Source organism: Nannobrachium achirus (assembly GCF_963921795.1).
Source record: "Nannobrachium achirus genome assembly, chromosome: 4".
Classification (NCBI taxonomy): Eukaryota; Metazoa; Chordata; class Actinopteri; order Myctophiformes; family Myctophidae; genus Nannobrachium; species Nannobrachium achirus.
Window position 1 is genome coordinate 11,884,586 of NC_137813.1, and position 21,099 is coordinate 11,905,684.

Sequence of the window (21,099 nt, forward strand, 5' to 3'; positions counted from 1 at the left end):
CAGTGAAAAGGTTTTCCAGTGTGAACACGCTGGTGGCTCTTCAGTTGAGATGAGTGATTGAAACTCTTGTCACAATTTTCACAGTGAAAAGGTTTTTCTCCAGTGACTCCTGAGAGAGAAGGGGGGAGTAGGGACAGAGGAGGAGAGAAGGGGAGAGGCAGGTTAAAACTGGTGAGTATACAATGAGGAGTAATTATGGCTTCCCTGTTAATATTTCCCCCACACCTGTAAGTCCTGTCCCTGTGTTTAACACTGACTGACCTTCACTGGTCTCCTCCCAATCGTCACTGTCTTCAGTGACTTCAGAGTCAGATTCAAGCTCGACTTCAACTTGAGAACGGTGCAAAGAGGTGTCTTCATCGTGGTCTTCACTTTTCACTGGTGGTAATGTCGACGTTGACCCACCAGGCTCCTCTGGTCTTTGAAGTAGCTCCTCCTCTTCATCCTTAATGTGTGGAGGCTCTGGTTCCTCCTGTTCCTCCTTAATGTGTGGAGGCTCTGGTTCCTCCTGTTCCTCCTTAATGTGTGGAGGCTCTGGTTCCTCCTGGAGCAGACTGGAGCTCCTCTCCTGTTCAGGAGAAACCTCCTCTTTACACACAACCATGTGCAGGATTTCTAGGAGCAGAAAAACAACATGATAGCTAACACTGGATTGATTCCTTAAGTGTAAATAAACATGTATATCCTCCATGTACAAAATGACAATCATGTATTTTCAAGTGTGTTTTGTTTTTTTCAGTGTTTACACTAGATGGTGCTCTTGGCTAAAATATGAGTCTCCATTTCAACACACAGAGAACCAGGAGAACACATGGTCACAAGATTTCCTCCAAGTTTACTTCCTGTTTATTTCATTTGGAGAAAAGCCTGTGACCATATATTTTCGTCCATGTCTTACCCTTTATCCGGGAAGACCACCCATTTTCAATATTGAACTATGTCATTAATATACCTTAAAGGAGTTGTGTGGAAATAAAAAAAAAAGTTATCCCTCTTCTGTGTTGCCTAGAACTGGAGGATTGATCACACTGGCCAAGTAACTATTTTATTTATTTATTTATTTAAAAAATGTTTTTCAAAATAGTAAAATAGAGATTTAGGGATAAGGCATGGATGAAAATAGGGCCTTGTATCTTCTGCCATTTTGGACAGACATGCTATATTCAACATTCCATGGTGAATAGTACCGAAGCAACATAAGGCTTAGTTGGCACCTCTCGAATCAACGCCACACCATAATTCTTTTGTTTTGTTTTTGTTTTACAAAAACGTGTTACAGCAAATATTTAATTTAAATCCTGAAATAATGGGTGAAACAATATTAAAACATAATACTCGACAAGTTTTGAGCTCGTAGATCGACTACATTCAGGACATGTTGCCCCTGCATAGCGATGCTAGGGTTCAAGTGGTTAAACTTACTGAAGTGTGAGTGATCTTCAGGTTCCTCCTGTTTAATAGAAACGGCCCTGGCTGAGTCTGGAGAGTTCATCTTCACCTGAAGTCTGGACTCCACACACTGGTCTGAAATGAAGCAATTCAACAAGACTTTAATGACTTCAGACCTAGTGGTGTCATGAACATGCAAATAATGGTCTAAAGTGAATAAGGTATATTGAAATGTCTTTATTGGGAAAAACCCCTTGAGATAAACTTTCAAGGAGCTCTGCACATTACAGAATACATACAAATACATATAGGTACATAGCAAACAGAACAAAACACTACAAGATGAAAGTAGAAAATCTTCCTTATATGCCTACCTCACCCAACCAACAATTATACCCCCCACCTATCAAAGCCATACAGACTTTGATGTGTCATGCGTTATACAAATGGTTTAGTGTAAAACAGAGAACGCGTAGGATACAAGTAGCATAGGTAAACCCTTAGCACTACAGTAAAATCAATGACCATACATGAAGCTAGTTAACATTTGTTTGTTAGGTTTCTTTAGAACTTGATTATATTGTGTTTTTCTCTAGATAGATATCCATTTACATTGTTATATTGCTGTTAATGTACTGACCTATTATCTTGTTTATTATTGCGATGTTGTATCTGCTTATTGTAAGTCGCTTTGGATTAAAAGCGTCTGCTAAATGCCTAAACTGTAAACTGTAAACTGTAATTGTAGTGCAAAAACTGGGCTGTGATCCAAAATAAATCTCCAAACTGACAAGATATAAAACCAGTCCATGTGTGTCAATATTTGGTTTCATGGAGTAAATAATCATAATGACCAAAAATAATAACTAGAAAAGAAAATTTCTAAGAAATTTTAAGTGTGCCTGCAGCTCGCTAAGTCTGTGCAACCTTGTGTAGCGGTTGGTGTTAGCATTAGCTTTATTAACATTAGCATTTTTTTGCATAAACGTTAACATTATTGTTCTTCATATGACACCACCCACATGTCTGTACGACAAACGGTTCACGAGAAAACGGGTCACTTCCTGTTTGGTGAGGGGCACTTCCTGTTTGGCGAAATAGGCCCCAATTAAGTTTAAGGACTCTTAATCTTGTCATTTGACGCAACCCGCGTGTCTGTATGACAAACGGTTCACGAGATCAAGGGTCACTTCCTGTTTGGTGAGGGGCACTTCCTGTTTGGCGAAATAGGCCCCAATTAAGGTCATGGACGATTAATGAATTAAAGCTGCAAGCAGCGATGACCGGGCCCTCGCAGCTCTACCCACGTCACAAGGCCAGCAGCCAATCAGAAACCAAACAGGAAGTCAGCCATTTCGACTAATTAGTGGCGTTTTGGCGCATTTTTGGCCGTTATCACGGGTCGCACTTTAACGACAGTTTTGTGAGAAAAAAAAAGTTTTTTGAGAAAAAAAAATAGTTTTTTGAGAAAAAAACGGAAAAAAAAAATTTGAGAAAAAAAAATTGAGAAAAAAAAATGTGAGAAAAAAAAATTTTGAGAAAAAAAAAAGTTGAGAAAAAAAAATTTGAGAAAAAAACATTTTTGAGAAAAAAACATTTTTGAGAAAAAAAAAATTTTGAGAAAAAAAAAATTGAGAAAAAAAAAATTTGAGAAAAAAAGATTTTTGAGAAAAAAAGTTTTTTGAGAAAAAAAAATTTGAGAAAAAAAAATTTTGAGAAAAAAAAAATTTTGAGAAAAAAAAAAATTATGACACCAGCCGCGAGTCTGTACGACAAACGGTTCATGAGTTATAGAGGCACTTCCTGTTACAGAGGGGGCGGGGCTTAATCAATTACAGCTCATCCCTATTGGCCGGAAAAATACCAAAGTTGTGTGTGCATTTTAAAGTTTAAATGACGTTGCTAGGCAAAAGTAAGGCAGAGTTATGTGGCGCCAAAGTTTCTGTTTTTTTTTTCGGAGTCCCCCATTCTAAGTCAATGGGGTTTTTGGGCGTCGTTTTTTGCGAATTACATCGCAATCGTATCGCGGATCGGAAAGAAAAGTAATAGCACACCATTCCCGGCCGAGCCGCACGTTTTGATGTATATATTGCGGCGGTGGCGTAAATTGTGCGGCAGTTATTACGAGCAGAAATTTGCAAGAACATTACTTACTGACTGACTGACTGACTGACTTAAGTATGGCGGATTACAATAAGTGTTCTGCTATTGCATATAGGGCTGTCTTCGACACAGGATTTATGAAGTCGATTTGAGTCGCGGGGGTTAATCCGACGCGTCGACGAATCGTTTTATAGTCTACTTTGTGTAAAAAAAAAAGAAAAAAAAAGTGTTGCTTTAAACCACGTCAACATAATAGAATAATACATTAAGAGATGAATTGAATACACAGTGTTTTCGGTGATATCGGTGCGCGAGCACAAATGTTATCTGCATAGCAGTGTACAACCATAGAGTTATAACACACCGTTAAAACAAATAAAACATCTCCGCTGTTTCAACTCTGCCCCGTCTCTCTGCACTGTCTGCAGCGTGCAGTAGAGATGAGACATTCGCGAACGATTCCGCTCTCTTGAACGGCTCTTTTAAATGAACGATGGGATCCAGTCCGCAGTCGCGGGACACAGAGCACTGACAGAGTAATGAGTCAGTGTCGAGAACGGATTCATTTCAGAAACTGATCATAAAAAGGTGGAGGCACAGCTCCCGCTTGAGCCAGGAGTGTGGACATGTCATGGACGCAAACACAGCGAAACACAATCATTCATCATGGATTACATTAACACTGGAACAATTCAGAAGCACTTTAATTAGAAAATGTAACTTGTAGCCTACACTTGTGTATGTTAATTTGACTTCAGAAGATTGTTTACTACTTCGTGGATGCGCGTTTGTGCTGTGGCAGGTTATTTAATATGGGATTTTGACAGCGTGCTTCCTCCTCTTAACGGAACACTGTCCCGGCTCTGAATGTTTTAACGAAGCGGCGGTTCTGAACCGTTCTGGCCGTTCCGTCTCACTTTCAACCCGACGCTGGTGCGAGACAATAAATAACTGTTCGCCAATTGCTACTTCTCATTGGAAGTACATGACACCACACCAGTCCAGCAGTGCACCGCAGTACTGGCAGTAGTAGGCTATAACTGGTGATATAAAAAAAATATATATTTTCGCTTCGACTCAAACAATTGGCGTCGATTCCCGGGGCTTAAAACGACGCGTCGATTCGTCGATTTTTAGAAGACACCCCTAATTGCATAGCAGGCACACTTAATAACAACAGCCCAACCTTGTGTGAAACTTTGTTATTTTGACCTGATGGTGGCGCTAGAAGATCAAGGTCATTGGACCACTTGTTTAGGGTTAATAATCTTTCCAGGAAGCATGAATGCGCGGATCAAGTTTCGTGACAATCTGTCCATTACATTTTGTGTGGAGTTGGGCCACGTCGTAAGCTTGTAGATCGGCTATTTTTTGGCAAAGACATTTGATAGAGTGAAAAAAAGAGTGTAAAAAAGAGTGTTTGGGCTCTCACAGCATATCTCCATATAAAGTACATACTGTATATGGGTACCAGGGGTCTTGACAGCACAGCAGTGAGATGGATGATGAAAAAACTGGGACGTATCATCAGTGATGTAGCCTGGGGTCGACGGGTGTTTCGGGTCTCGCAACATCATACACCCTTGCCCAGGTGACCCAGTCGGGGTTGATCAAGTCCCGACTTACATCCCAGTAGCTATCCACGATCAGTCCTATTAGGGAATGACCAGGGTCACTCAATGTGCTGCACCGGAACTACTCTGCCGGGATTGGGGGCAGCGCCACTCTGGCACATGGAAGAACTAGGCTCTATGGGTTGACTCCTGGCCGGGCTCCTCCTACGTCTCACCAGGTCCTCTCCTGCTCTCACCAGGTTCAGAACCTGTGCTTTGCACCAGACTCCCGATCCAAACATTCCATTCAGCTGCTGCAGGTGGTTGGGCCGCAAGGGTTGGCCAGTACTGCAAGCTCCACTTGGGCAAGGTGGTGCTGCAGGCTCCGTTTGTGGCTTGAATGGCCGAATGGCCCTCCTAAAGGCCTCACCGTGGATTTGTTGGGCTTCTTCCTCACGGAAGACACAGGCTGGGGCGCTAACCCGACCTGCTCCCGGGTGCCGTCTACATTCCGGCCGTCAACCGACTCTCCAGTGGTCACCAAACTATTCCTGGTTGTCACATAGTCTATTCCTATGAGTCACTATAAATAGAACTAATAATGAAAAAAAAAAATAAGGCTGGGACTTTAACTGATTAATTGCGATTAATTAATTACAGAAAATTTACGCGATTAAAAAAATAACGCATTTTAATCGCACTTAGTTTTTGCACCACAGAACCTTCAGTTTCGGGCATACCGATCATAGCGATGCACCAACCAAGAAGAGACAACAAACGCAAAGGAAGAAATAGCCGATCAGAGCACTTTGCTTTGCCCAGTGGATGCGAAATTTAGATTTAAAAAACTCACTCGTTGATTCACTCGTACAACAAAATGTGTTTTACTTGAAAAAAATGCTTCTCGGGTCAAATATCGATGTGCGATTAAAATGCGATTAATTGCGATTAATTCATCACAGAGCCTGTAATTAATTAGATTAAAATTTTTAATCGCATCCCAGCCCTAAAAAAAAAACATCACGAGGATGCAACTGGGACGTATCATCAGTGATGTAGCCTGGGGTGAGATGCACTCTTACTTGGTGGGGAGGGAACAGATGGTGGAAGTCAACGGAACCCTGTCCTGTCCCCTCCCCTCCCAGTAAACTGTGGAGTACCTCAAGGGAGTATACTAGGACCACTAGACCACTGTAGTTCTTAATATACGTAAACGACATTTCATCTGCATGGTCAGATACATATTGCAGGTTTAAAAGGCCCTTAACTGTGAACTAAACATGATCTGCACCTGGCTCAATGACAACAGACTCTCAATTCCCCTAGGTAGAACTGAATGTATCCCCTTGGGATCTAGTCAGAAACCTAGCCAAGTTGAGAACTTCACAATTAAAGTAGGTGACACTGTGATAGAAAGAAAAACACACATCTGCTACCTGGGTTGCATCCTGGAGGCTAACCTATCCAGTGAAAAAATGACTTCCAAGGTAATCAATAAAGTCAACCAACTAATTTGTTTCTTTCAAAGGGTTGCCCCGCTGTCTGCTGATCAATATTAAATCTCGAAAGACACTAGGAGGTGCTCTTATTGGGACCCTCATTGATTACAGAGTCCTTGTCTGGTATCGCGATGCCCCAGCTGCCTTAAAGTTAAAGCTCCAAACAGCCCAGAACAAACTAATTAGGGTCGTGCTTGGTGATCCTCCTCGGGCCCACCTTACCGATCATCACCACGAAAGCGTGGGGTGGCTCAAAGTAGCTGACAGAGTACAGCATCTTGCAATGGGCCTGGTGTACAAGATACACCACACCTCCAAGATACCCATGTACCTGACAAACTACTTCTTAAAGGTCAAGGATGTTCATGATCACAACACCAGGGGCAGCTCCACTAATCATCATCAACGTAGATTTAACACTAAACAAGGCTCTAACTCGTTCTCCTGCTATACCATCAACATGTGGAATGCCCTTCCACAAGCCTTAAAGGAGAGCAAATCCCTAGCCTCCTTCAAAATCGGTATGAAGTCACCTTCAGGCGGCTGCTACCCGTGACTTGTAAATAGACTAAGCCCCCATGCTCCCCCCCACCCTTTTGTTTCTGCCTCTGTATTTGATGTTATGCTTTTTCTGCTTTTGAAATTGATATTATCCTAGATAAAGTACTATGTTATATCCGTCTGTCTTTCAATGTTATATGAGATACTTAAAGAGTGGTTCCTGTGGAAATAAGCCTCCGCTTTCTAGGATCTCCTTTTAGTTGACCTTGTACCAGTGATTTGTACTGTCATGAAACTGTCCTTTTATCTATTGCAAACTTCTAATAGATTCTTCAATCAATCAATCAATGGCTAACTGGTCCTTTCGGAACCTCTCACTCCGCTGCTATGCAGCTACGAAATGAGGTTCCTGCTCATAACATGCCCAAATGAGCTTTTTCCGGGGGTAGTTCACCAGGTTATCAACCGTTCTTAGCATCACCAAGCGTTGTATCCAAAAAGAAATGGTCCTATACCCATCTCTTGCATCTCTACTTTTTTAGCGGCGGGGATAATCCAAGCGATTTGTTGAAACAACACTTTAAACACGCTCATTTTGTCAGCCAGCTCCCTATTTTCCCAGTGAAATGTTACGGAAGCAGTCACGTGACTCGCCATTAATCTGTGTTGCAGGCACCAAGCGGTCGGAGCGAGAAATGGCCACAGGCTGAAAAAAACAAACAAACACAGAACTGGCTGACAATTGTTTCAACAAATCGCTTGGATTACCCCCGCGGCAAAAAAAAGTAGAGATGCAAGAGACAGGTATAGGACCTTTGCTTTTTGGATACAATTAACACTTGGTGACAGTAAGAGTTGATAACCTGGCGAGCTACCCCTGGAAAAGGCTAATTTGGGCATGTTATGAACAGGAACCTCATCTCTTAGCTGCATAGCAGGTTCTGAAAGGAGCTAGTCGGATATACATCACTGGCCAGATGGCCACAACATGGTGCAACCTCGGGCGAGGTCGCTTGTCGCCCTGAGGCGTCTTACTACTAGTTACTGTAAGTGTGGTTGTTTTTAAGGACGGGAGAGTCCCCATACTTTGCCTGGGTTTTGGGCTGGTGTCGCCTGGGACCTGGGCTGGGACAGTGACCACACTCTGTTAGTGTGGTTGCTGTCCTTTTAACCAAAACATATAACTTAGTTACAGGCTTACAGCAGTGGTGTCCAAACGAATACAGGTCACTTCGCCAAAAATCCAACTCGCCAAATCAACTTGCTAGGACACCTCGCCAATGAGCAGGCCTGTCAACATTGGATTGTCAGTCCAGGAGATTTCTTTTTAGGGGGTGCGTGGAACTCCCCAACAGGGGTCTGGTGGCCCGCCCAAAAAAACTTCTTAACAGATATATATTTCCCTGTGTTCTGTTGAATTCTGTGCATGTTTGATACTTTTATCAGGCTTGCTTCACTAGCATGGGTACAATTTCAGCCTTAAAATGCCAAATGTAGGTGTACAAATTTGAAGACTGAAGCAAAGTAAGACATCCTTAATAATGACTTTTCATCTGGGGGTCCTCCCCCAGAAAATATTTAACATAGTAGATGTAATTGCCAATCATCCTGGCAAATCCAGGAGCATTGACAAGCCTGCCCAATGAGCCTGGACAATTTGGCGAGTTGGATTTTTGGCGACGTGACTGGTTACCTTCCAGACCTTTCAGCTCAAGACGTTAGACGTTTTCCCGGGACGCAAACTAGTGAAAATAGACGATCTACAAGCTTACAAAGTAGTGTGTAACAAAAATGTCACACTGTGAGCTTGTAGATCTGCTATTTTCACTACTTCTTAATAATATATGTTTAAGATGTGTTTCATTAGAGGTTGCATAAGAAAAGGTACAGTTTCATGACAGTACAGTAACACTGGTACAAGGTCAACTAAAAGGATACACCTTAAAAAAGCCTATGGCTTGTTTCAATTGAAATCCTTTTCTTTCTCTTTCTTTCTTTTTTTTTTTTTTTTTTTTAACTCATATTAGCCTAGAAAGGTCAGGTAGAGATAGAGATAAGGATAGGCTTTGTTTTCATTTACCAGTTCCGTGTAGCAGCCTCCTCGAAGTGGCTTTTCAGTGCCGATATTGTCAGAGCATAATTATACGACAACAACAAAAAGGGAAAAAAACAACAACAAAAAACAACATACCTTCTCCAAGAATGTCTCCTGGTAGAAAACACGCTTTCAGTCTTTACACAGCTGTTGTCCAACAACACTCTCTCTGACACAAAGGTTTGTGATTATGAGTGAAAACCTCTATTAATGTATTTATATTATAACAAAGACTTTCTCTGTATGCTGTTCGTTCGCTCTCTGCTCTGTTTACGGTGTGTTTCAACCCGGACGAGAGAGAGGGACGGAAACGGTTCCCGTCCTCCCCTCTATCTTGTCCGGGTTGAAACACAGTGCACTACCCCGGAGTTCCCCGCAGAAGTAGACCTAGCAGAAATGCTGCTTTAGATCATAAACAAACAGGAAAAAATATTTTTAACGGAACAAAAACAAACTCCCAATGAATTATAAATAATGTAGTAGGCCTAGCATGAATGTCACAGTTTACGTAAACTAATAGCCTTGAATGAAGAAAGGCTATCATTGATTGATTGATTGATTGATTGATTGAATAATTTATTAGCACGTTGCAATAGGAAAAAGTACAGTTTCATGACAGCACAAACCACTGGTACAAGCCAAGGTCAACTAAAAGAGGATCCTAGTAAGCTTTACAGCTTATTATTAGCCTGATTTCAAGACTCTACGCTGAGTCTGAGCCTGTCTGCATACTATTTGATTGAAAAGGGGAGGGGATTTCAAATTTGAAATTCCCAATCACAAGCGATCTGGTGGGAGGGGTTGTGTTTGACTTTTGCACACAAAACAATCCCTCCTCCCCCTCCAGGTCACTGTCTTTGATGTTTCACTGATTAGAGAGAATCACTAACGAGCTATTCGACACTTGTATGGCTCAATCAATGACTGCCCTTTTGAAGTTCAAAGGGAGCAATTAAGAACTCTGGTGAGCCACGCAGCCACCCCTCCCTCCACTGTTTCTGTTGATTTTCACCCCACCCCCCCTCTCTCTTGCTTTGAATTCATTGGTCGGTTTCGCTCGGTTTGAGAGGTTTTCGTTAGCAAGAGCCACGTCATATGACACATCCAGACCAAGAGATGCAGTTCACTCAGAGAGTGGGCGGGTCTATTGGCTGGAGCCAGGCTAGCTTATTATAGCCTATATTGATTGATTGAAGACTTTACTAGAAGTTTGCATAGGAAAAGGTACAGTTTTATGACGGTACAGTTCACTGGTACAAGGTCTACTAAAAGGAGATCCATGAAAAGACTAAGCTTATTTCCACAGGAAACCATTAAAGTATCTCATATAAAGTATATAGGCTACACAGATAGAACATAGGCCTAGTACTTTGCATAGGATAACATCAACTATCATATTGTAGCCTATTATCTACATTGTATTTTAACTAAGTTAAACTGTGTGTCTGTCATTATTCAAAACTACAATAATTCATATCCATGAACTAAGCGATTTAAGTAGTCATACTGCGCAATAGCCCACGTTGACCACGTGATGGCGACATTTGACCAGAAGTTAGAATTCCACTGATGAATCTATGGTGAACAAACAAAAGCTCATCGATTGTTAGTTTAGTTCAAATTGGTGCTAACAGCTATCGATTGATTGATCGATTGAAGAGCTTGTTAGCAGTTCGCAATAGAAAAAAGTACAGTTTCATGACAGCACAAATCACTGGTACAAGGTCAACTAAAAGGAGATCCTGAAAGCCTTACAGCTTATTTACACAGGAACCACTTTGTGTATCTCAAATAACATTGAAAGACAGACGGATAGAACATAGTAGGCCTACTTTACTTTGGATAACATTAATTTAAAAATGCAGAAAAAGGATAACATCAATTACAAAATGAGAAAAGGGTGGGCAGAAAGGGGGGGGGGCATGGGGGCTTAGTCTATTTACAAGTCTCGAGTATAGCAGCCGCCTGAAGGTGACTTTTCATACCAATTTTGAAGGAGGCCAGGAATTTGCTCTCCTTTAAGGCTTGTGGAAGGGCGTTCCACATGTTGGTGGTATAGCAGGAGAACGAATTAGAGCCTTGTTTAGTGTTAAATCTACGTTGAACATGATTAGTGGAGCTGCCTCTGGTGTTGTGATCGTGGACATCCTTGATCTTTAGGAAGTAGTTTGTCAGGTACATGGGTATCTTGGAGGTGTAGTGTACCTTGTACACGAGGCCCATTGCAAAATGCTGTACCATGTCAGCTACTTTGAGCCACCCCACGCTTTCGTGGTGATGATTGGTAAGGTGGGCCCGAGGAGGAAGACCAAGCACGACCCTAATTAGTTTGTTCTGGGTTGTTTGGAGCTTTAACTTTAAGGCAACCGGGGCATCGCAATACCAAACGAGGATTCCGTAATCAACGAGGGGCCCATAATAGCACCTCCTACTAGTAGGGTCTTTCGAGATTTAATATTGATTTAATACTAGCGTTTTCCCCATAGAGTTAGGCTTTACGTGGCATTAGGTTTAAAAGTAAACTTCCACTAGGCTACTTTAGACTGTAGGCCTACTTTCTCTCAGTATTTGTAGTGATAAAATAACAATGAAGTCTGTAAAGTTGTCATTCTAGCAGTAAACATTCATCATGCACATCTATTTAATTGCTGAAGCAGGTTTACACATGAATATTATTTAGGTGGAACTGTCTACAACTACACATGGGGTTCCAGAGGGTACCCAGACAAATGATAGTTAGGAACCAAATGGACCCTTAAGAGTCTGTAACTCTGACTGAGAGTGTACACATGGAACCAAATGGACCCTTATGGGTCTGTAACTCTGACTGAGAGTGTACCCTTATGGGTCTGTAACTCTGAGTGTACAAATGGAACCAAATGGACCCTTATGGGTCTGTAACTCTGAGTGTACAAATGGAACCAAATGGACCCGTATTATTATCCCCATTTTGGGGTAAAGTTGTCAGTGTCAATTGTGGAACACTATATGTCATTTACTGTATCAGATAAGTTCAGCCCATTGCTAAAGGAATTATTCAAAGATTCCTCTACTGTGCAAAACTACAAGTGTCCCTTCACAAAAACATGGAGCATAATAACATAATAATAGGAATTAGAGACCCGAAACACCCGTCGACCACAGGCTACATCACTGATGATATGTCCCAGTTGCATCCTTGTGATGTTTTTTTTCCCTCATTATTAGTTCTATTTATAGTGACCCTTAGGAATAGACTGTGTGACAACCAGGAATAGTTTGGTGACCACCGGAGAGTCGGTTGACGGAGGGAATGAAGACAGCACCCGGGAGCAGGTTGGGTTAGCGCCCCAGCCTGTGTCTTCCGTGAGGAAGAAGCCCCACAAATCCACAGTGAGGCCTTTAGGAGGGCCATTCAAGCCGCAAGCGGAGCCTGCAGCAACACTTGCCCAAGTGGAGCTTGCAGTACTACCACCGGCCAACCCTTGCGGCCCACCTGCAGCAGCTGAATGGAATGTTTGGATCGGGAGACAAGGTGATAAATACAATAGATGTATCATTGATTGATCCCCAAAAATAAGGAACCGAGTGTGTCCCTCATCGGTTCAATAAGTGACACTTACGTCTTTTAGTTTCCAAATAAGGGTAGATTGTGTATTTCAAAGGATGGTTGGTAACCCTCACGATATGACAGAAGAATGTTGGACCCATGTGCAGAACCACACAGGCAGGCAAGCCAGGTCAAAACCAATGATGATTTATTAACAGATAACAGAAATGATACAAGCTGGCAATAAAGCAGGACATGCTGTACAAAGGCATGAACACACCATGACATCAATTACAAACTGACATGGTAACACAAAAAAGTAAAGGGTGTAAAAAGACAGGGTATATCCACAAGTTTCCGCGGGAGTTTACTGGAGACCATCGGGACCAAACTTCCGGGTTTAACAGCAGACATACAAGCTCACGTCGCGTCACAGATGCAACCCGTTGTGAGCTTGTAAATCGGCGCCGGAAGCTCGGTACAGACGTCTGCGCAATGCACTATGGGGCGTTGGAAACTCGTGGATAGAGAAAGACTAACTATACACAGGTGAACAATCCTACGATTGGCTGGAACAAACAGGACACATGTGGACTCTCAAGTCAGCAATCAGTGTAGGTGAGATAAGACATAAGTGACAACAGACAGGTCAGACTACACTGATATACTGTACTAGAGTAAAGATACCTTGTTAAAGGGATATTACACTTTCAAAAAACTTTTTGTCATTGTATGGTCTAATCAGGCTTGTATGAACACCCTGAACCGTTTTTAATTTTCTTCATTCAGTATTTAGATATTTGATGTAAAAGTTATCTGGCCCTCCAGGCCCAGGGCCTCTCCCCACACACACTCATTGTAACTTCAAACTCCATTTTAACCATGATAGATTCATTAAAAATACCCATTATTTTTTCTGGTGACTCAAACTACCCTCCTAATTAGCCCTATTCACGAACCGCCCACTCAGCATCCCCCGGGTGCTGGAGTCCCGTTTTGAAGGGGTAAATCCTACCATAGCCTATGGAGTTGGCACAGAAATCGCAAATTTAATGCAATTTCCGAATAGTAAAGTATAAAATATGGCTAGCATGATCAAGAACACAAGATACTAAACGGCACAATGCACTATAATTTACTTTACTGTTAGAAATAATGATTTGTTGGCTTTAAGTCCAGTATAGTTTCCCCTTCTAAATTGAAGTCAGCACCCGGGGAAAACTGAGAAACGGAAGTAGGTGGGCGGGCCGTGAATAAGGCTAATACGTGAGCAGGCCGTGTTTTTTCCATAACGTTTTTCATGTATTTTTAATAATTCTTTGTGAAAATGGAAAAAATTAAATACAATAAAAATATATAAAAAAGACATGAAAAACGTTAAGGAAAAAACACGGCCTGCTCACGTATTAGGAGGGTAATATGAGTCACCAGAAAAAATAATGGGTATTTTTAATGAATCTATCATGGTTAAAATGGAGTTTGAAGTTACAATGAGTGTGTGTGGGGAGAGGCATGGGCGTGTCGGGCCTGGTAACTTTTACATCAAATATCTAAATACTGAATGAAGAAAATTAAAAACTGTTCAGGGTGTTCATACAAGCCTGATTAGACCATACAATGACAAAAAGTGTTTTTGAAAGTGGAATATCCCTTTAACTGCCCACCACACAGATCATCTCAATCTGAAAGCACAAACATTATTTTTTTGGGGTATAGAGCCCACAAGGGAAACAGAAGGTCCCAGGTAAGGTGCTGGTTTACTGGGAAGTGTGAACTTAAAAGGGAACTTAAACGGGATTCTAGGTAATACCCATATACTGTATGGACTTTTACATAGGTGATGTCACAGTGAGAAGGGAACCAACCCATAGACTGTAAAAATGTGTACTGACTGACCGACACAGACAGACAAGCTGCGACCTTTGGTCGCAATAATATTTCTGCTTTTCTATACACCTTCCTACCAACATACAGGTGTTTCATTTGATCCTCCCAGTGAGCTATTTTAAAGTAGAACGTTGGTTTACCTTGTTTTGAATAAACCAGGCTCTTTTTAAATTACTACAACAACTGAAACTCTTGTAACCCAACCCCCCCCCCCCCCCCCCCCCCCCCCCAGTGTTGAATGAGGATACGCTGGTGTGTACTTGACACACTGAAACACTGGTTACACTGGTGACATCAATAAGGTTTTTCTCCAGGGTGGACAAGCTGGTGTTTCTTGAGGCTAGATGACTGATTGAAACTCTTGTCACTATGTTTACAGTGAAAAGGTTTTTCTCCAGTATGGATACGCTGGTGTCTCTTCAGGCTAGATGGATCACTAAAACTCGTGTTACAATGTTTACAGTGAAAAGGTTTTTCTCCAGTGTGGACAACCTGGTGTCTCTTCAGGCTAGATGATTCACTAAAACTCTTGTTACAATGTTTACAGTGAAAAGGTTTTTCTCCAGTATGGACAAGCTGGTGGTTCTTCAGGCTAGATGGACCACTAAAATTCTTGTCACAATGTTTACAGTGAAAAGGTTTTTCTCCAGTGTGAACACGCTGGTGTGTCTTCAGGTGAGATGACTGATTGAAACTCTTGTCACAATGTTTACAGTGAAAAGGTTTTCCAGTGTGGACATGCTGGTGGCTCTTCAGTTGAGATGAGTGATTGAAACTCTTGTCACAATTTTCACAGTGAAAAGGTTTTTCTCCAGTGACTCCTGAGAGAGAGAGAAGGGGGGAGTAGGGACAGAGGAGGAGAGAAGGGGAGAGGCAGGTTAAAACTGGTGAGTATACAATGAGGAGTAATTATGGCTTCCCTGTTAATATTTCTGATTTAACTGTATTTTTCATCGACCTCTTTTATTCCAACTCCCAGTTTCTTTCCCCCACACCTTTAAGTCCTGTCCCTGTGTTTAACACTGACTGACCTCCACTGGTCTCGTCCCAATCGTCATTGTCTTCAGTGACTTCAGAGTCAGATTCAAGCTCGACTTCAACTTCAGAACGGTGCAAAGAGGTGTCTTCATCGTGGTCTTCACTTTTCACTGCTGGTAATGTCGACGTTGACCCATCAGGCTCCTCTGGTCTTTGAAGTAGCTCCTCCTGTTCCTCCTTAATGTGTGGAGGCTCTGGTTCCTCCTGTCCCTCTTTAATGTGTGGAGGCTCTGGTTCCTCCTGTTCCTGCTTAATGTGTGGAGGCTCTGGTTCCTCCTGTTCCTGCTTAATGTGTTGAGGCTCTGGTTCCTCCTGGAGCAGACTGGAGCTCCTCTCCTGTTCAGGAGAAACCTCCTCTTTACACACAACCATGTGCAGGATGTCTAGGAGCAGAAAAACAACATGATAGCTAACACTATCGATTGATTCCTTAAGTGTAAATAAACATTTACATCCTCCATGTACAAAATGACAATCATGTATTTTCAAGTGTGTTTTGTTTTTTTCAGTGTTTACACTAGATGGTGCTCTTGGCTAAAATATGAGTCTCCATTTCAACACACAGAGAACCAGGAGAACACATGGTCACAAGATTTCCTCCAAGTTTACTTCCTGTTTATTTCATTTGGAGAAAAGCCTGTGACCATATATTTTCACTTACTCTTTATCCTTAACCACGGACACCGCCATTTTGCATGACCAGTTGGCAGAATCCTACTTCATCCTAAGCTATGAACAACAAAATCTTCTGATTATTTGATCTTTTTTTTTTTTTTTTTTTAAATAGTAAAATAGAGATTTAGGGACAAGGCATGGATGAAAATAGGGCCCTGTATCTTCTCTCCTCTGCCATTTTGAACAGACATGCTACAGTATATTCAACAGCCCATGGTGAATAGTACAGAAGCAACATGAGGCTTAGTTGGCACCTCTCGAATCAACGCCACACCATAATTCTTTTGTTTTGTTTTTGTTTTACAAAAACATGTGTTACAGCAAATATTTAAAATATTTGAAATTATGAAACAAAATTAAAACATAATACTCGACAAGTTTTGAGCTTGTAGATCGACTACTTTCAGGACATGTTGCCCCTGCATAGCGATGCTAGGGTTCAAGTGGTTAAACGTACTGAAGTGTGAGTGATCTTCAGGTTCCTCCTGTTTAATAGAAACGGCCCTGGCTGAGTCTGGAGAGTTCATCTTCACCTGCAGTCTGGACTCCACACACTGGTCTGAAATGAAGCAATTCAACAAGGACTTTAATGACTTCAGACCTAGTGGTGTCAAGAACATGCAAATAATGGTCTAAAGTGAATATGGTATATTGAAATGTCTTTTTTTTTTTAACCAAGAACCATATCGTTTTCAAGGAGCTCTGCACATTACAGAATAAATAATACATATAGTGTGTGCCAGCGGCTACGCCATTGTAGTCCTTAGCGGCCATTTCTTGGGTCAAAACACAGGTGTTTCAATTGTTTGATTGCATAGAACTAATGCTATGGTCTAATCAGAACACCTGTGTAAGGCTGTGATAACCCAAGAAATGGCCACTCTTAGAACTACATTTGGCACACCCTATAGGTACATAGCAAACAGAACAAGAACAAAACACTACAAGGTGAAAGTAGAACATCTTCCTTATATGCCTAACCCACCTCACCAACAATACGCCCCACCCATCAAAGCCATACAGACGTTGATGTGTAAATGGTAAATGGTAAATGGTGCATTTATATAGCGCTTTTATCCAAAGCGCTTTACATAGATTTAAATTATTATGTAAGTAAAAAAAAAAAAAAAAAAAAAAAAAAAGTACATTCATTCTATCATGTTTCCTTTTCAGTTATTATTATTATTATTACCCTTATCCTTTTATCATGTTTCCTTTATCTCCATTTATGTAATTACATTTTTTTGAGAAAAAAAGTAGATTATTCATCTATTCATTTATTTCATTATCACCAGAAGGTAAAATCGTATACTCTTATAACATATTCTGATTCCTGAATTGCTAGTGTTGATGTATATGGAAATTCTTCCAACATGTTTTTTCCCTTTTCTTAATTTTCCATTTATTTTTTAATTTTTAATTTTCCATTCTCATATATGCTATGAGGCCGATGTATCCTTGAATTTCAAACATTCCTATAACTAATCACTGTATTTTACTCATTGAATAAGTAGGATAGGCTTCTACAAGCTTTCAGCTTCAGCCTATTCCTTTTGACCACATGTAACAATGACTAAGTGGATGTATGACTTGTAAAAATGTGAGTGATCAAATAAACTAAACTAAACTAAACTAAACTAAACTAGATTGTGCATTACATTAACCCATTCACGCACACATTCATACACCGGTGGCGGAGGAAACCATGCAAGGCACCAACCAGCTCACTGGGAGCAACGTGGGGTTCAGAGTCTTGCCCAAGGAGTCAAGGACCCTTCGACATTAACTCAGGGGGAGTCCGGATTCGAACTGGGAACCCTTCGGGAACCCTTTGTGCTCTAATAACGGTTTCTCTACCCCTGAGCTATGCCGCCCCGCATGTGTCATGCGTTATAGAAAAGGTTTAATGTAAAACAGAGGAAGCATAGGATACAAGTAATTGTAGTTCAAAAACTGGGCTGTGATCCAAAATATATCCCAAAACTGACAAGATATAAAACCAGTCCATGTGTTTGTCAACATTTGGTTTCAAGGAGTAAATCATCATATTGACCAAAAATAATCGAGGAGCCCCACCTTGTGTGAAACTTTGTTATTTTGACCTGATGGTGGCGCTAGAAGATCAAGGTCATTGGATCACTTAGGGTTAATCTTTCCAGGAAGCATGAATGCAATGATCAAGTTTCATGATAATCTCTGTCCATTACATTTTGACACATTTTGTGTCCAAGTGGAGTTAGTTCTCAGTTAGTTGCGACCAAAGGTCACAGTTTAGTATGTGAAACAGCACATGCTGACTCTGTTTGGACGTGTACACTTTTTTACGGTCTGTGGGTTTGCCACTTTGACATCATGCTCTGACATCACTGTGATGTCAGGGGAACCACTAACAGAATGGGTTTGCCACTCTGACATCAAGCTCTGGCTTCACTGTGATGTCACATTAACAGAATCCCTGTTTTACCCATGGAGTTCCCTGATGTCATCAATATTAAGCCCATATCTAACAGGACTTCATATGGGAAAGCCCACATGACATGGAGGTCACATCGGCCACATACCACACTAACAGAATCCATATATGGTCAAGACAGCCCATATCTGTGTGGCTGGTTCTACAGACAGGGATGTATGGGAATAAAAGGGTATGATGTCCGATGTCATAGACATCATAGGATTTTCACATAATGAATAACTGAGTAAGCATGTGTGGGCTCTTACAGCACATCTCCATATACAGTACATGGATCTCCATTCATGGGTACCATGGGTCTCCATATATGGGTAAATGGTCCGATATACATCACTGGCCAGATGACCGTCGCTTGTCGCCCTGAGGTGTCTTACTACTAGTTACTGTAAGTGGGGTTGTTTTTAAGGACGGGAGAGTCCCCAGACTTCGCCTGGGTTTTGGGTTGGTGTCTCCTGGGACCTGGGACAGGGACCACACTCTGTTAGTGTGGTTGCTGTCCTTTTAACCAAAACATATAACTTTCAGCAGTGGTTTCCAAACCTTTCAGCCAAAAGTGAAATTAGACACAAACTAGTGAAAACAGCCAATCTACAAGCTCACAAAGTGGCGTGTAGCAAACGTCACCTTGTGAGCTTGTAGATCTGCCATTTTCACTACTTCTTAATTATATATTTTTTAAGATATATATATATATATATATATATATTTTCATTAGAGGTTGCATAAGAAAAGGTACATATTCATGACAGTACAGTAACACTGGTACAAGGTCAACTAAAAGGATACACCTTAAAAAAGCCTGTCTTGTTTCAATTGAAATCCTTTTCTTTAACTCGCCTAGAAAGATCTGTAGAGGTAAGGATAGGCTTTGTTTTCATTTACCAGTTTCGAGTAGCAGCCTCCTCGAAGTGGCTTTTCAGTGCCGATCTTATTGTCAGTGCATAAACGACAATAGCCTACGTCGATAACAACAAAAAAGGAAAACAACATACCTTCTCCAAGAATGTCTCCTGGTAGAAAACACGCTTTCACTCTTTACACAGCAGTTGTCCAACAACACTCTCTCTGACACAAAGGTTTGTGATTATGAGTGAAAACCTCTATTAATGTATATAACAAAGACTTTCTCTGTATGCTGTTCGTTCGCTCTCTGCTCTGTTTACGGTGTGTTTCAACCCGGACGAGAGAGAGGGACGGAAACGGTTCCCGTCCTCCCCTCTATCTTGTCCGTGTTGAAACACAGTGCACTACCCCGGAGTTCCCCGCAGAAGTAGACCCATATATATCTATGAGTAGACCTAGCAGAAATGCTGCTTTAGATCATAAACAAACAGGAAACATTATTTACAACAAAACAAAAACAAACTCCCTATGAATTATAAATAATGTAGTAGGCCTAGCATGAATTTCACAGTTTACGTTAACTAATAGCCTTGGATGAAGAAAGGCTATCATTGATTGATTGATTGATTGATTGATTGATTGATTGATTGAATAATTTATTAGCACGTTGCAATAGGAAAGGGTACAGTTTCATGACAGCACAAACCACTGGTACAAGCCAAGGTCAACTAAAAGAGGATCCTAGTAAGCTTTACAGCTTATTATAGCCTACTTTGCATAGGATAACATCATCTATCATGTAGCCAATTATCTACATTGTATTTTAACTAAGTTAATATACTTGTGCAACAACTGTGTGTCTGTCATTATTCAAAACTACAATAATTCATATCCATGAACTAAGCGATTTAAGTAGGCGTACTGCGCAACGGCCCACGTTGACCACGTGATGGCGACATTTGACCAGAAGTTTAATTCCACTGATGAATCTATGTGAACAAACAAAAGCTCATTGATTGTTAGTTTAGTTAAAATTGGTGCTAAAAGCTATGACTAGCATTCCCCCATAGAGTTAGGCCTTCACCCCATGAAGACAGGACTATAGGTTTATAAGGCAGGTTTAAAAGTAAACTTCCACTCGGCTACATTAGAATGTAGGCCTACTTTCTCTCAGTATTTGTAGTGATAAAATAACAATGAATTCTGTGAAGTTGTCATTCTAGCAGTACTGCCAGTAGGCTTACACATTCATCATGCACATCTATTTAATTGCTGAAGCAGGTTTACACATGAATATTATTTAGGTGGAACTGTCAACAATGACACATGGGGTTCCAGAGGGTCCCCAGGAACCAAATGGACCCTTATGGGTCTGTAACTCTGAGAGTGTACAAATGGAACCAAATGGACCCTTACGGGTCTGTAACTCTGAGAGTGTACAAATGGAACCAAATGGACCTGTATTATTATCCCCATTGTGTTTCAGAACAATGGGGAGCTGGGGTAAAGTTGTC